This window comes from Rhipicephalus sanguineus, chromosome 8 (assembly GCF_013339695.2).
Source record: "Rhipicephalus sanguineus isolate Rsan-2018 chromosome 8, BIME_Rsan_1.4, whole genome shotgun sequence".
NCBI lineage: Eukaryota > Metazoa > Arthropoda > Arachnida > Ixodida > Ixodidae > Rhipicephalus > Rhipicephalus sanguineus.
Window position 1 is genome coordinate 38,729,270 of NC_051183.1, and position 14,303 is coordinate 38,743,572.

Sequence of the window (14,303 nt, forward strand, 5' to 3'; positions counted from 1 at the left end):
GCGGCAAACGAAGACTAAATCTGGCTGTTTACGGCCCTTGCGCCACAAAACCCCACTAATAATCTGGCTGTTGCACGTCCCATCTGACTGTACAACCTCAGTTGTTGAGCCACTTTAGCTGGCAGCAACGCACAGTTTCTATTGTTAGGCCACGCTACGCACATCTAAGTTGAAGTTTCACGACACAGCAGACAAATTCTGACGATATGGACTCGTCCTTCTTTCCTAAAGCAGCCATATAATGGAACGCTGTAAAGTAGAGACAGCCAAGCTAATAAAGTTAGAATGCTATCGGAACACAAACACACACACACACACACACACACACACACACACACACACACACACACACACACACACTTGGTACTACCGAATAATTTTGATACGCTATTTATAGAGTGGGTCGCCTTGATCCTACCAGCTTCTGCCCCCTTCGGGACAATAATAATAATAATATCTGGGGTTTAACGTCCCAAATCCACCATATGATTATGAGAGACGCCGTAGTGGAGGGCTCCGGAAATTTCGACCACCTGGGGTTCTTTAACGTGCACCTAAATCTAAGTACACGGGCCTCAAACATTTTCGCCTCCACCGAAAATGCAGCCGCCGCGGCCGGGATTCGATCCCGCGACCTTCGGGTCAGCAGCCGAGTGCCATAACCACTAGACCACCGTGGCGGGGCCCCTTCGGAACAAGCTCGCGAGTTTCAACTCCGTAGGCGATGAGGATTAAGCCAGGATTTGCCTTTCCAGATCCTGGAATCAATTTCGGGGGTACGAAACAACGAGGCGCGAACTTCAGGACCACCGCTGCTTAAATTCCTATTATTTTGTATCATGTAACGTCTGACATCGAACCAGGACTGTGTCCTGTGCTGCTTTCTTTTAAATCCAGGATCAATATCACCTGGCGTATTTGATTCAGTCTCCTGTTTCGGTAATGACGTTGTGGGTGCGCCGTTCAGGAAGCGAACTCTGAAATAAAGATAGGCTATATTGTGATGCGAGCATAGGCATGCGCAGGGTTCTCCATTAGGGAGGGGGACGAGGCAAGCTTCGCCGCAGCCCCCCTCCTCCGTCAAAGACGATGGCAATAGGTATATATGTTAGTAGACGAACTTTGGAAAATTTATCTAGATAAGGATGACTCAGCTGAGCCCATATGAAGTTGATGGAAATTGAGCACCGTCGGCGAGAGAGAGAGAGATACTGGATGGAAAAGGCAGGGAGGTTAACCGGAATTACATCTGGTATGCTAGCCTACGCCTGGATCTCCTCGTGGATAACAGGCACGAACAATCGCACGAAATCATTCTAGAAATGACTTCTGGATTTCGTAGATTAGATGTATCAAATGAAGTCGACCTCGGAAGTGGTAATATGCACTGAGACTTTCGATACGGTAAACAATTTAATCATTGTTCTAAAATCTTTTGCAGTTTTCTTGAAGCGTTACCTGCGGACAGAGGCGTAGCCATATTTTTTTTTTTTTTGGGGGGGGGGGTTCAACCATACTTTATGTATGTTCGTGTGTACGTTTGTATGTGTGCGTGTAGATATACGCAAGCAAAACTGAAAATTTTGTGAGGGGTGTTTGAACCCCCCCCCCCCCCACGCCCTAGCGGCGCCCCTGCCTGCCGAGTTTGCTTGCCATTACAATGCCCCGCCCAATTCTTCATCCTCAGTGATCTCGGCTTTTCTGTTTCACCGTACCATAGCCCGAGCAATCAGTTATGTTAGGGGAGTCAAACGCTCCGCAAACTCCTCTTTCATACGCCTAACTTGTAACAGTCCTTTCCGGGCGTGATAGCAGCTTGGGCTGTCCTCGAGTTCCATTGATGCCCCAATATCTACTGCACTGCTCTGTCTTGCACCCCCCCCCCCTCTCTCTCTCTCTCCTAAGTACTGCGTCCTCAGAGCTTACGGTTACTCGCAGGGAATTACAGTTCAGAAGAACGAGAGCAAAAATCATGCCTCATCGATTCCCATTTACGCGGGAGTATCGATCCCTCCGCTGGGAAGGCGGTAATCGGTGCCGGAGTCACGCGCGTTTGTCCCCGAAGCACCCAGCCGCATAAAGGGGAGCCGAGGGTGCAGAACGAGACTGTGTCTCACCTAGCTGACCAAGACAAGGACCGTGATTACGCCCTGCTGTGGTAGAGGAATCGACTCATTGAATCCACAAGACTAGCGAGCACGCACTATAAATTACAAGGCACGACACAGAACAACCGCTAGTCGTTCAACCCTGCGACGTTCTGTGTAGTCTGTAGTGTGTGTTCGCTCGTGTTCTGGATTGATTAACTCAGCACCAACTACAAGAACTGAAATTGGGGCCAGCTTGTCGGAATTCATCTTGTTTGAAGTTCGCTGAAGTCGAGGGTTTGACGAAATCTCGTGTGGTTAGGATGGAACATTGGTGAAAACATTGACGGATGCTGACCAAGGTGAAAAAATATTTACTGACGTTTCGACTCCCACGAGGAAGCATTGGTCACAATCAACAAAGCTCCCGTGTAGGAGCTGAAACGTCAGTAAATATTTTTCCCCTTGGTCGGCATCCGTCAATGCTTTCACCATTGTTTTGAAGTTCGGAGTTTGAAGTTAGCGCTTGTCTGGTCTTCTTGCTACTTCTTTTGTCCCTGACTTTTGCGCTACTTGTTTATTATGAATTCAATACCAACTAGGCCAACTAGATGCATTAACGAGAGAAAAGGCTATGCTGATCAGCTCCTCGGCAAGAACTTTCACTGGTTCGATGCCCCTGAGGCCCGCCTTCAAATAACTTTGCCAGATGATCCCGTCATTTTCTTCTTGCCTTTCGGGTTTTCCGCTGGCGTTTTATACGTTTTACAATGTACGTACTAGCCCGCTTCAGCACCTCGTTTCAAAATTATACACCTCTGCTATTTTCACAGGCAACACGGTTTCTGCGGACAAGACAGTGTGCGACATTTTTTTTCGTCTCAGGATTTAACATTGCGCGGTGCGTCGGAAAACGCGAGCACTACGGACACGCCAGCTGTATGGTGTACACGGTGTACCTTCGCGAAATGTACTGCATGATCGCCTGACTCCGACTGTACAGCGTGTTCTGGGAGAAAGAGAAAGAGAGGAGGAATACAGGAAAGGCAGAGAGGTTAATTAGACTTCGTTCAGTTTGCTACCCTACTCAGGCGGAGAGGAATTATGGGGTAAAAGAGAGAGAGAGAGAATGAAAACCATCACTTCACACATTTCACAGCACACACACATAGTGCAGCGTATCACAGGCGGTCGCTCAATTCCGTAGCCTTCGAGAACTGCAGGACCCGTGTGGCTTTCTGGGCTGATGAGCTGTGAGGCCGGGCTCCCAAGATCTTTTCCTTCTAGGAGGCCGCTCATCAAGTATGGGGCTTTGCTGAACTTGTATCGACTTGCCGGACGAGGTCCGCTCTCGAAAAGCAACACTGTGCTCGGTGTTTCGGTCGAAAGCTCTTGCATAGTTTGTCGAGAGAGTCCAGAGTACAACGTGAGATCCTTCTATCTAAAGGAAGCTCGCATCCTGCGTGTAACGAACCGAGCCCTCCATCCCAGTTTCTCAGACGTCTGATTCTCTCGTCACGCTCGGTGGCTCTTGTCAGAAACACAGGCACTCTCTTGGGGCGTAGAGTGCTGCTACTTTCTGGCTCTTCCTCAGTGGTATACACACACTTCTGTTGGGTATGTGGACGATGCCTCCAGTGCAATGACCATGGAGGAGATGCTTTCGTGAATGTTTGTGATCCTGAGCACGGAAAAAAGATATATTGACGCTTCATTTTTCCCTCTGCATGTCTGATCGGTTGCCCTGTGCGGTCGGCGGTCGCCCCGACGCTCGCTCATGAGCGCCTGATTGTTAGGCTATCTTCGAAAAGGTACGATGTGTTTTGTCGGCTCCCCTTAAATGTAACGTAAAAAGCAAGGTATATCTTACACGTACACCCACAAATTAAAAAAAAAAACATGGCTGACCCCTCTGTCATAGGAATCGGTTTAACACGAAAGTGAAACATGTCTTCACAGATGTAGTGGAGCGTTTGTTGTGCATTCTTTCGCGCCAAGCGCGAAGGAATGAATGCTACAGCATGAAATTCAAATGTTACGCGAAGAACGGCAAGCTGCTCGAAACTTGCAATGCGCTGTTGAAACAGAAAGAACGCGCGGAACGAACATACACAGGATGAGCGCGAACTTTCACAGTTGTAACTTATTTCTGTGTGATCAGCGCGCTCCTTTCGCAAAAGCGGCCGCTGCAGTGAGCGAGGTGACCTCCGTGCTCTCAACGGAAGCTTGCAGGCAGAGCGCAAGACGTACAAACCACCGAGATCACGAGATAAGCGCCCGCACGAGCGAGCACGCCCTGTCGAGGCGCGCGCTAATCCGCGTGGGGGACAACTTTTAAAGCGCGCTCTTCTAGAGTTACTGCATACGCTACCTTTAGGTAGCAGAGTTGCGCATCTGTCTTCCAAACACCGCTAGCAACCATGCGTTGCGGATAACCTGACGCTAGGGCCAAATTTTGTATTTCTCGATGGCGCCGCTGCAGCGAACTGGATTGACACTAGTCGTTCACATTAAAGTAAATCACCGGTCTTCGACACGCCAAACATGTCGACCGGTGACCCGTATAGGCATGTCGCCTGCACAAACGGAGTGAGTCTTCGCGACATAGCCATGGTTGCTAGCCAGACCTATGCGCGACTCTGCTACCCAAAGGTAGCATATACACTAACTCTACGCTCTTCGAGCCCTTCGCGCCATCTCGCTAGTGATAACGAAAACACGCTGTACCGCCGATCTCTGAGCACCGCCACCGGCAAATGGTGTACATAAATAGCTCGCCGTTAGCATAGCAGAGAACATGGCGTCTGTGGCGGAGTCGTTTTGCGCTGGCGATCGAGAGGTCGTAAGTTCGACTCCCGGTGACGGAACTTTTTCTTATACTTTTTTCTTTGCCATATGTTAGTCTTTAAATTTTACAACGTCATATCCGTGACGGAAATGCGTCAGTGGAGCCGTGGTGGACCCCTGCATAAAACACTTTCGTGTTAAAAAAAATTCTGAGAGACACGGTATAAGATTTTTCAACGACCATAACGCAGGAGAGTTTAAATGTGTGTGGAGGGCATGTGCGTGTCTGTGTGGAACACACAAAGAGAGAAGGAACACAAGAGGCAACGGAGACACTCCGGACACTGGGGTGTCCTTTAAGACATCTCAATGCATCGTACGATGGCTTGTGTTCGTAATTTTACATTTCAACCGAAGACAAAAAATGAAAAAGTTTCATTTATACGCGGAAGCAAAGAGTCTAGAAAGTGATGGGGCCAGCTGCAGGTTTTCAACGCGAGCCCCAAATTTCAGCCCCTATTAAACGGTGGCGACAGTCTGTGCAAGTTGATTGACAGTCAGTTTTCTTGCAAGTTGATTTCACAGGGCTAAAGGATGGGCGTAAACCCTTCTTGCAATGCAGCATCAGGGACCATCGGACACAGCTACCGTCAAAAACCGGCATGGCCATAACGCTGCTCATTAAACGATGACAGGAAGCACAGGTCCGCCTGAGTAATGGTATGGAGCTGCCATGGCGCCTCCATTCGGTCATTGTTCGGGAGAACAGATAGTTGGGCGAGTTTGTACTGATCCGTGATGGTACATGGAAGCGCAAAAACACATAAAATACACAAGAAGAACTAGGCAAGACGAGCGCTGTCTTGTCTAGTTCTTCTTGTGTATTTTGCGTGTTTTGCGCTAAGTACCATCACGGATGATTGCTCGTTCTGCCCTCCTCCTCTCCCCTTTCTCCCTCCCCCGTCCCCTCCCCCCACCTGTGTACACGCTTATGAATTCGATATACTTACGTGTTTGAACGTTTTCTTTTGTATCTTCAGAGAAACTTGAGGTATAAATGAAAGACGTACGATAGAACTTGTATAGATCTGCGACAAGTAATTGAATAACAGGACTCAAGTAAAGCCTTCAGAACACGTCCGGAGATCCTTCTACGCTTATCGCTAACTAGCTCGAGGACAGCCGTTACGTATTGGACTTAAACGCCCTCCAGCAGGCGCGATCAATCTTCGTCTCGAAAAAAAAAAAAAGAATTCTGCAAAGCTTTTTCCATAAGCTTGGGCCTCAAAGCTTGATCCCAGATGACAGCTGCTAGCTTCCTGTCATGGCTGTTTGTTTTTCCCTTTATTTTAACGCGTTTCGGACCCATTTGTTTGATCGGCTTATTCGATCGCTTCCGGGTGTGACGTCGACGTTGGATGGAGCTTACAGCTGTATATTCGTTTTTTGTTTTGTTTTTTTGTTATCGCGCAGATCTTGAGTTAATACCGGAAGCAGCAGGCGAACGTGCACCTTCGCAGCCCTCTGACAGAGATGCTTTAGATAAGGCGTTAATTGCCCATCGCTGCAAATCGGAACAAAGATCGCAAGTGCTTCGCATAGTTCCAAAAATTAACGAATGGGCGTGTCTCACCGGCATCAGCTAATTTCAGCTAATCACCGGCGCCAGCTAATTTATCGAAAGGCGTAGGACATACTTCGCTGACGAAATGGTGTTTGAGCAAACCCAAGTTCGAATCCCCCAGTATAGCGATGTTGTATTTTATTAAATGCGAAGCATTTCTTAGCGAACCTCTGGCACTAAGAAATGCTAAGAAATGCCTCTGGCACTAAGAAATGCTAAACGCTAAGAAATGCGAAGCATTTCTTAGCGTTTCTATCTACGTATCTATCTATCTAGCCGCCTACGTCTGGGTGCTCTCATGATCGCCTCCTTAACTTGGTGAAGACCAAAATTTGCATGGGAGGGTAAGAGGATTTGACGAATATGATTGCCGGGTCATGACATGAATCACGTTAAAATCCTGTCGGGTACGTCGTCAAACCCTTTCCACTAGACACGTGTGGCACATACCCGTTTACCACGGGCCGCGGTGTACGGGTATGCGCCACAGGTGATTGACAGTTTATATCTACCCAGGAAAGGCGAGAACGGACATTGATAACTTAAATGCTAGAGCGTTAAGGAAAACCAACAATGGCAGCGTTGACTCAACGAATGGAATGAATGAAAATTAGGATCCCTGCAGGAATCGAACCCAAGCATTGTGCGTGGCAATCAAATATTCTACCACTGAGCCATGCCAGGTCTATAAACAGGTTTGGAAAAACAGCCTACGCAGGCGTAATATCGGTGCAACGTCAATTGTGGTTGTGGTGCTTGCTATCTAATTTTACAAGAAAGCAATAAACACTACATGATACTCCTACGATGTGTACTCCTACGATACAGGCATCATATCACATTAACGTCTGTAGTTCCAGTGTTGGCTCCGCTTTTATAGCAGTCTAATAGACATTACGTTTGTATTCATATGATTCAGCAAGCTATATTGAAGCATTTCTCGACCCCGGAGGAATACATTAACGAAAGTTACATATGATATCAACATCACCGCACCGTAAATTGCACTTAGTCCGCAAGAACGACACAGTGTCCACTTCATTTCTTACGAGGCTGGGCGATGGCCTCATGCTGACCGAGGATGATGCAAGATTGAATGACAGCCGCTTTGTAGACTAGACTACGTAGGCCACATACGCCCAGGTAGTCTACGAATACGACAAACACCATCCACTGATGTTGGTCCACGTAGCAATATCCAGGCCTACCAGCCTCGACGGCCTATACCTGACCAACGCGAAGGGTGGCTTCAGGTTCCTACTTGTCGCCGGCTCTGTCGACAGCCGATTTGTCGACGAAATGACCGAGCATGAGGATGTAGATGCGGTCACTGACCAAGTCAAGGTGAAAAACAGAGACGTTTCGGGACCCATACGGGTTCCTTGTTCACACTAAGCAGGCAAGAGCCGTGTGTCGCTTTTTTATGCTAAAATGTGACGTAATGAACGGGTGTAGGTGTAGGAACCGAGGCATCCTAGAATTCCAACAGCTCTACTATACCACATACTTCACTACACATGGAGCCCTCGTCACCACGATCACGACCGGATCAACAATTCATGACCAGCTGCTGGTGCTCACTGATCACGGTGATGATGCCCTTGTTCAAGAACTGTCAAGAACTTCTTCCACAGATGCACGCGAGTTCGTGAAACGTGCGTGCGTTCTCGGGACACATATGCGGCTCTTCAACATATATATGTGTGCGTATAAAATTTAAACATATCTTTAGCGTCATTTTGTAACGTGTCGCTCAGTAAAAAAAGTTACGCCACAGTCACCTACCCGCCGCATGCTTCGCATAACATCGACTCCCACGGTACGTGGGATCTGCCAAATTTTCTTTTTTGTAATGTACAAATGCTCTGCTCAAGTAAAAAGAAAATACACCGTTTCAAGAAATAATTTCCTGAACCTAATAGAACGAAAACACGCAGAGCCGTAGCCAGAATTTAATGTCGGGGTGAGGGGACATTACGATCTCCCCTCTTTTATGTATGTTCGCACTTGCATTTGTAATGATAATATAATATAATATAATACAATATAATATAATATAACATAATATAATATAATATTATATTATATTATATAATATATTATAATATAGTATAATATAATATAATATAATATAATATAATATAATATAATATAATATAATATAATATAATATAATATAATATCAGGGGTTTTGCGTGTCAAAAGCATGATGTGATTATGAAGCACGCTGTGGTAGAGGTGCCGACTGACTGTCTGGTGTTTTCTAAACATGCACTGACATCGCACAGTACACGGGCCTCTAGCATTTTGCGTGTTTTCCGTATGTGTGCGTGTGTACATATAACTACAAAATTCAAAAATTTCCTCAGTCTGCAATGTATACTGTGAACCGAATAAAGCTTTTCGCATTCGTGTTATATTACTCTGATTTCGATTACGCAGGTCACATCGAAAAACCGCAATTAGTTCGAACGGTACCGGACAAAAGTAATTAGGGCTGACTTCTTCGCGAGGAAAGCAACAAAAAAAAAAGATGAGGGACCAGTTGCAGAGGAAGATTAATGAATCCTCGTGAAAAAAAAAACGATGCCGAAACCATTACACCCGGATAGTAATGAGTTTCAATGCACACGGAAAGGCGATGTACCAGTCTCCAAGTTTTCTTGGCACGTTTCCAACCAAGAACACTGCAGAGAAGCTCAATCTCGAAAGACGGTGTACACGTACATATAGTTCACCACGATTTACGGGTAATGGGCGTTGTTAACAAAAGTTCCACGAAATGTAAAACGAGCGACCTCACTGAAAGCACCACATAATAAATGATGGTAAATGATGACAATAATTGATGTAGCAATACTACTGCATCTTCTATTACTTCCAATATTTTCATTGTTACCTGATATTGCTTGTTCATTGCAAAAGTATTCTTTGAAATTCGTTTTACTAAGCATGCAGCTTTATATTTTCTTGTTTTCTCGCACTGCTCTTTACTTTTTCAAATTGTCTGTATAGTTACCGTAACCACTGAATAATGTATATATTACTTGTCCCCATTCAGATCATGTCTGTGAGCCCCCCTGACCGTTCTAGGGGCGAAGCTCCTTAAGGCGGCACCCATTCGTCCCTCGTAGTCGTAGTCGTAGTAGTCGTAGTGCGTAACCAGTCTTACGCTTTGACCTCCAAGGTGGTGCCGGTGGGAGATTTTTCCTGTGCGTTGTTGAACAATACAAAATTCGCAGCGTGCGCGTTAACTAAAAGCCGAATTCTTCTGTCTCTCATTCCCCATTAGCAGCCATTGGCATGTTCCAGTAGGAAACGTTAGTAGAAGTAGAAGTGTAAGTGTTAGCTAAAAGCCGACTTCTTCTGTCTCTCATTCCCATTAGCAGCCATTGTTTACCTCCAAAGTAGTGCCTGGTGAGATTTCTCCTGTGCGTGAATAAACAATAAAAATTTTGTTCAAAACGCCGTTGATTGATGAAATAAACCAACGAAAGACGCCAGATGTTTTGTAAAAGCAAAACGAAAGAACGCCAGATGTTTCTAAAGCAAAACGAAAAGACGCCAGCTGCTTAACGAAAGACGCCAGATGTTTTCTAAAGCAATGGTTTTCTAAACAATGAAAGTTCACAGCGTACATGTAAAATTAAAGTGAGCTGCAAGTCGTCATAACTCATCGAACCTTTAGTATAAACGCGCCCGATCTCACGTCGGTGATGATGTACTGGGCAGAATTCACGGAAGATTCACGGTTTACCGATGAACCTCCGCAGCTTCGCCCACTCATCATCATTCACTCCGTGGATATGCTGTGATTTTTAACATTGGAGCTCCCTGTGTTATACTAATTTTTTATACATCATTACGTAAAACTGACATCGTTGCTGAATAAACGTCAACTTGAACATACATAGATAAAGGTAATGACGATATATTTATAATAAATATAAGCAACTTTATTATGCCTTTTTCGTACTTCTTAAAGCCTTACTAGTGCATCCCCTTTGCATGTGTATGTTGATGCTTCTCAATCAAATATTTTTCTTCAGCATCAATACCCCACAGTGAGTGGAATGTGACGGACTCTTTTTTTAAGGCAGCGCATTGCTGTGAAGTTACACGTGATTTAATGTTTGTTCGTTCATCTTTTTTGTCTGTATGTTTGTTTGTAATCACAAGCATTATCTCGCAAGTGCCAGACAGGAGACAAAAAAACAACAAAAGACAGGAGACAGGCGACTAAACATAGAAGTTAAGTTAGCTCAAATAGCGCGTTACTAAGACGAGAGACAAGGAGAGGGGGTACGCAGGACACGCGCTGAAATCCCACCTAAAGTTTATTTGAAAAAGAACTTGAAATATATACGCATGATAGTAACACGCGGTAACAAACTGGCCCAACTTGCCATCTTCATTGAAAAACACAGGAGACAGACAACAAAATACAGATACATACACATGATGACCTTCTCCGTTTAGTTGTATTGTTCTTTTCGTTCATTTTCACTAACAGCTAAACTTTCGTAGTTATGTTCATGTATTAGTTTGTTCCTTATAAAACTGATGCCACCACATGCGCATAAACTTATAACTGTCGTCGTTCAAGTTAAGGCTCCAGTGACAGCCTCTATTAAAGTATATTAATCTTTTCAAGACTCCATCTGCCCCTGCACTGCTGCCTTCTTTTGGAAATCGATTAGTGTACGCCACGGTGATACAGCGGTTACGGTGCTTGGCTGCTGACTCGAAAGGTCGCGTGTTCGACCCCGGCCGCGGAGGTCGCATTTCGATGGAGGCGATACGCTAGAGGAACGTGTACTGTGCGATGTCTGTGCATCTAAAGGGACACCCAAGTGAAATAATCAATTAGTTAATGTCCTTAATTTCACCACCATAGGTTTATTATACCTGAGAAAAATCTATGTCGAAAGTTTCACTTTTAAATTTCCCGCCGATATTTCTGATTGTGGCGTCACGGATTTCAAAGTGTTTCTTCATATGTCGGCCACATTGGCTTTACGAAATTTCCTGAAACTTGGCAAGTTAAGTGTCTGGTTCCCTCAGTTTCCCTCAGGTCAGGTTCCCTCAGAAGACAACCTACTCCATTTTTGCCGATTAGGAACTACGTAGTCCCTAATCGACACCATCAAAATCTATGACGTCACGGCGAATGATGCGGGAACTGCAAGATGGCGTCGCCACCCGCAATTTCTTTTCGCGCGTTTTCTCGCTTACCTAGCGTCTTCTCGCAGCAAGCGGGTACTAATAAGAGAAAACATCCTTTTAACAGAGAACCTGTTCAAGCTCTCGATAACTTGTGCTCCGTTTTAAAAAACTATCTTCATCATGAACCGGCACGCGCTCTCTTTAATCTTTTTACAGTGAAGTTGTTTAAGCTATCGGTAATTTGCACTTTGTTGTGCAAAGCTCCTCAGTTGGGTGTGCGACACAGGAATTGTGCAAGCCCAACAACTGTGTACACCAGACGCGAGTGTCAAACTAAAACGAACACGTGACAAAGAGAGAGAGAAGGAAAGAGGAAGAGGAAAATAGAGAGAAAAAAAAGAGAATAAATACATAAAAAGATAAAAAGACAGAAAAACCTACACAGAAAAAGAGAAAGAAATAGAAAACAAAGAGAAAGAAATATAGAAAGAGCGAGAAAAGATAGAAATATGGTGAGAAAGAAAGAAACACAAAGAAACGGATGCAAGAAAGAGATACAAGAAACAGACAGAAAGAGATAGAAAGAGAAAAATAAAGATAAACGAGGAAGGTGACCCAGCTCCGTTCTTCCTTCAGGCTTGGCACCACTAGTGCCCTCCACTACGGCGTGCCTCATAATCATATCGTGGTTTAGACGCGTAAAACTACATATATTAAGACTACATATCTCGATGAGGCTTGCATGAACTGGAATCCTTGACACGACCAAGGAAAGCTACATCGTACCACCCTTCTACGTTCGTTTCGTTTCAAACTAAAATACGCGTTATCTTTGTTCTTTCTCTATCATTTTGCTATCTCAACTAAAGGGGCATCTAAAGCAATACGTTAATTGTGTTCACAACCACCGACCACATCTGCACCCGCCGCTCACTGTAGACGCGAAAATGCGGTGCATCTCCGAGCCCTGTTTTCCGAGTGTCATACGTGACCACCTGCTCTCACTTGCGAGTCAAGTTTTCTTTACTACAATTTCTTCCCGATGATACCACATACCGGCTATGCATTTGCGTATAGTTTATTTTGCCTGCTTCATCACCAATGCAGCTTTAAGTATTCGTTCAAGTGGTGGTGCACGCGCGCATGTGTGGGTATGCGTATGCGTGCGGACGTCACTCGACTATCTATCTATCTATCTATCTATCTATCTATCTATCTATCTATCTATCTATCTATCTATCTATCTATCTATCTATCTATCTATCTATCTATCTATCTATCTATCTATCTATCTATCTATCTATCTATCTATCTATCTATCTATCTATCTATCTATCTATCTATCTATCTATCTATCTATCTATCTATCTATCTATCTAATATTTGAAAAACAGAAAAACCACGTGTTAGAGATTCCATGTAGGAATTCAGTTCTGAAAAATGGCTGCTTGTGCACCGCCGACTGTGCGTAGGTAAGAAAGTTAAATTTAATTTACTTAAATTTACACTCTCGAGTGGTGTGTGCCGAAAGAACAACACAATTATCAGGCACGCTGCAGTGGCTACTTCAAAAAAGTCACATGACCCCTTATCCATCCGCCTCTGTCGACTCGGGGCGAAAGCCATCTTCTTCTTTTTCTTAAATGTCGATGTATTTACCTTCCCCCCCCCCCCCCCCCCCTCCAAAAGCTTTCTGCAACTAACGCTGTCTTGCGCTGCCTCCAGGATCGGCCTACCTATGACGAAGCAATGATGTCATTTCATGACGTCACATGGTGAGGTCACGAATGGTGACGTCATACGGTGACATGGTGACGTACCACTATGTCACATAACGGTGACGTCATAACAGTTACATGGTCACGTCACAAAATCTGTCGATTCGTTACGTCATGATGAGGTCATATGGGGACGTCCCCGCATGATCACTTTTTGCATCACTCGCGTGGACGGCGCCGACGCGGGACTCCGGTCAATTTTCGCGTTTGATGAGGCGTCTAAGGCTTTCGTCTTAATAATTTTGACTATGCGGACTTGATTAAAGGGCTCCTAAGTCATTGGGTTGCATGGGCGTTTCTTTAATTGCATTTCTTGCGACGCAAACGCGGCTGCATACTCTCTCCGTAACACTTAAAGGCGAAAGCCTGCTTCGAGCACACTTGCTTATGCAGCTATACAGTCGGGGACCATACTTCTTGCAAGGCATGAGGAGACGCATTGTAAGAGACGCACATTAAATGTCATTCACGTTCTCAATGGATTGCATATCCTTCCTCCTTCCCGAAGCTTTCTGCACTTCACTTGGTGTTGCACCACCTTTGGAATCTGTCCACCTTTTACAAAGCGACAACGTCAACCAATGACGTCACATGATTATGTCGTAATATGACGTCGTGCGTATGTGTCTGGAGAAAATTGAGACCATTTAGAGCACTACGCGCGTTGCACTATGGCAGAGTGATTGCCTATAAACTGTAACAAAACGGAAACTTGGGCCAGTTGCTTGTACTTCATGTCAGCGCTGTGTTTCCGTTTCGCTTATTTTCTCTGTCCGTGTGCGTGGTTGCGCTGCCGGTAAATATGATTGCCTATGGCAGAGGACCGAGCCTACAAAGCGCTACGTTAGTTTAAAAGAAATG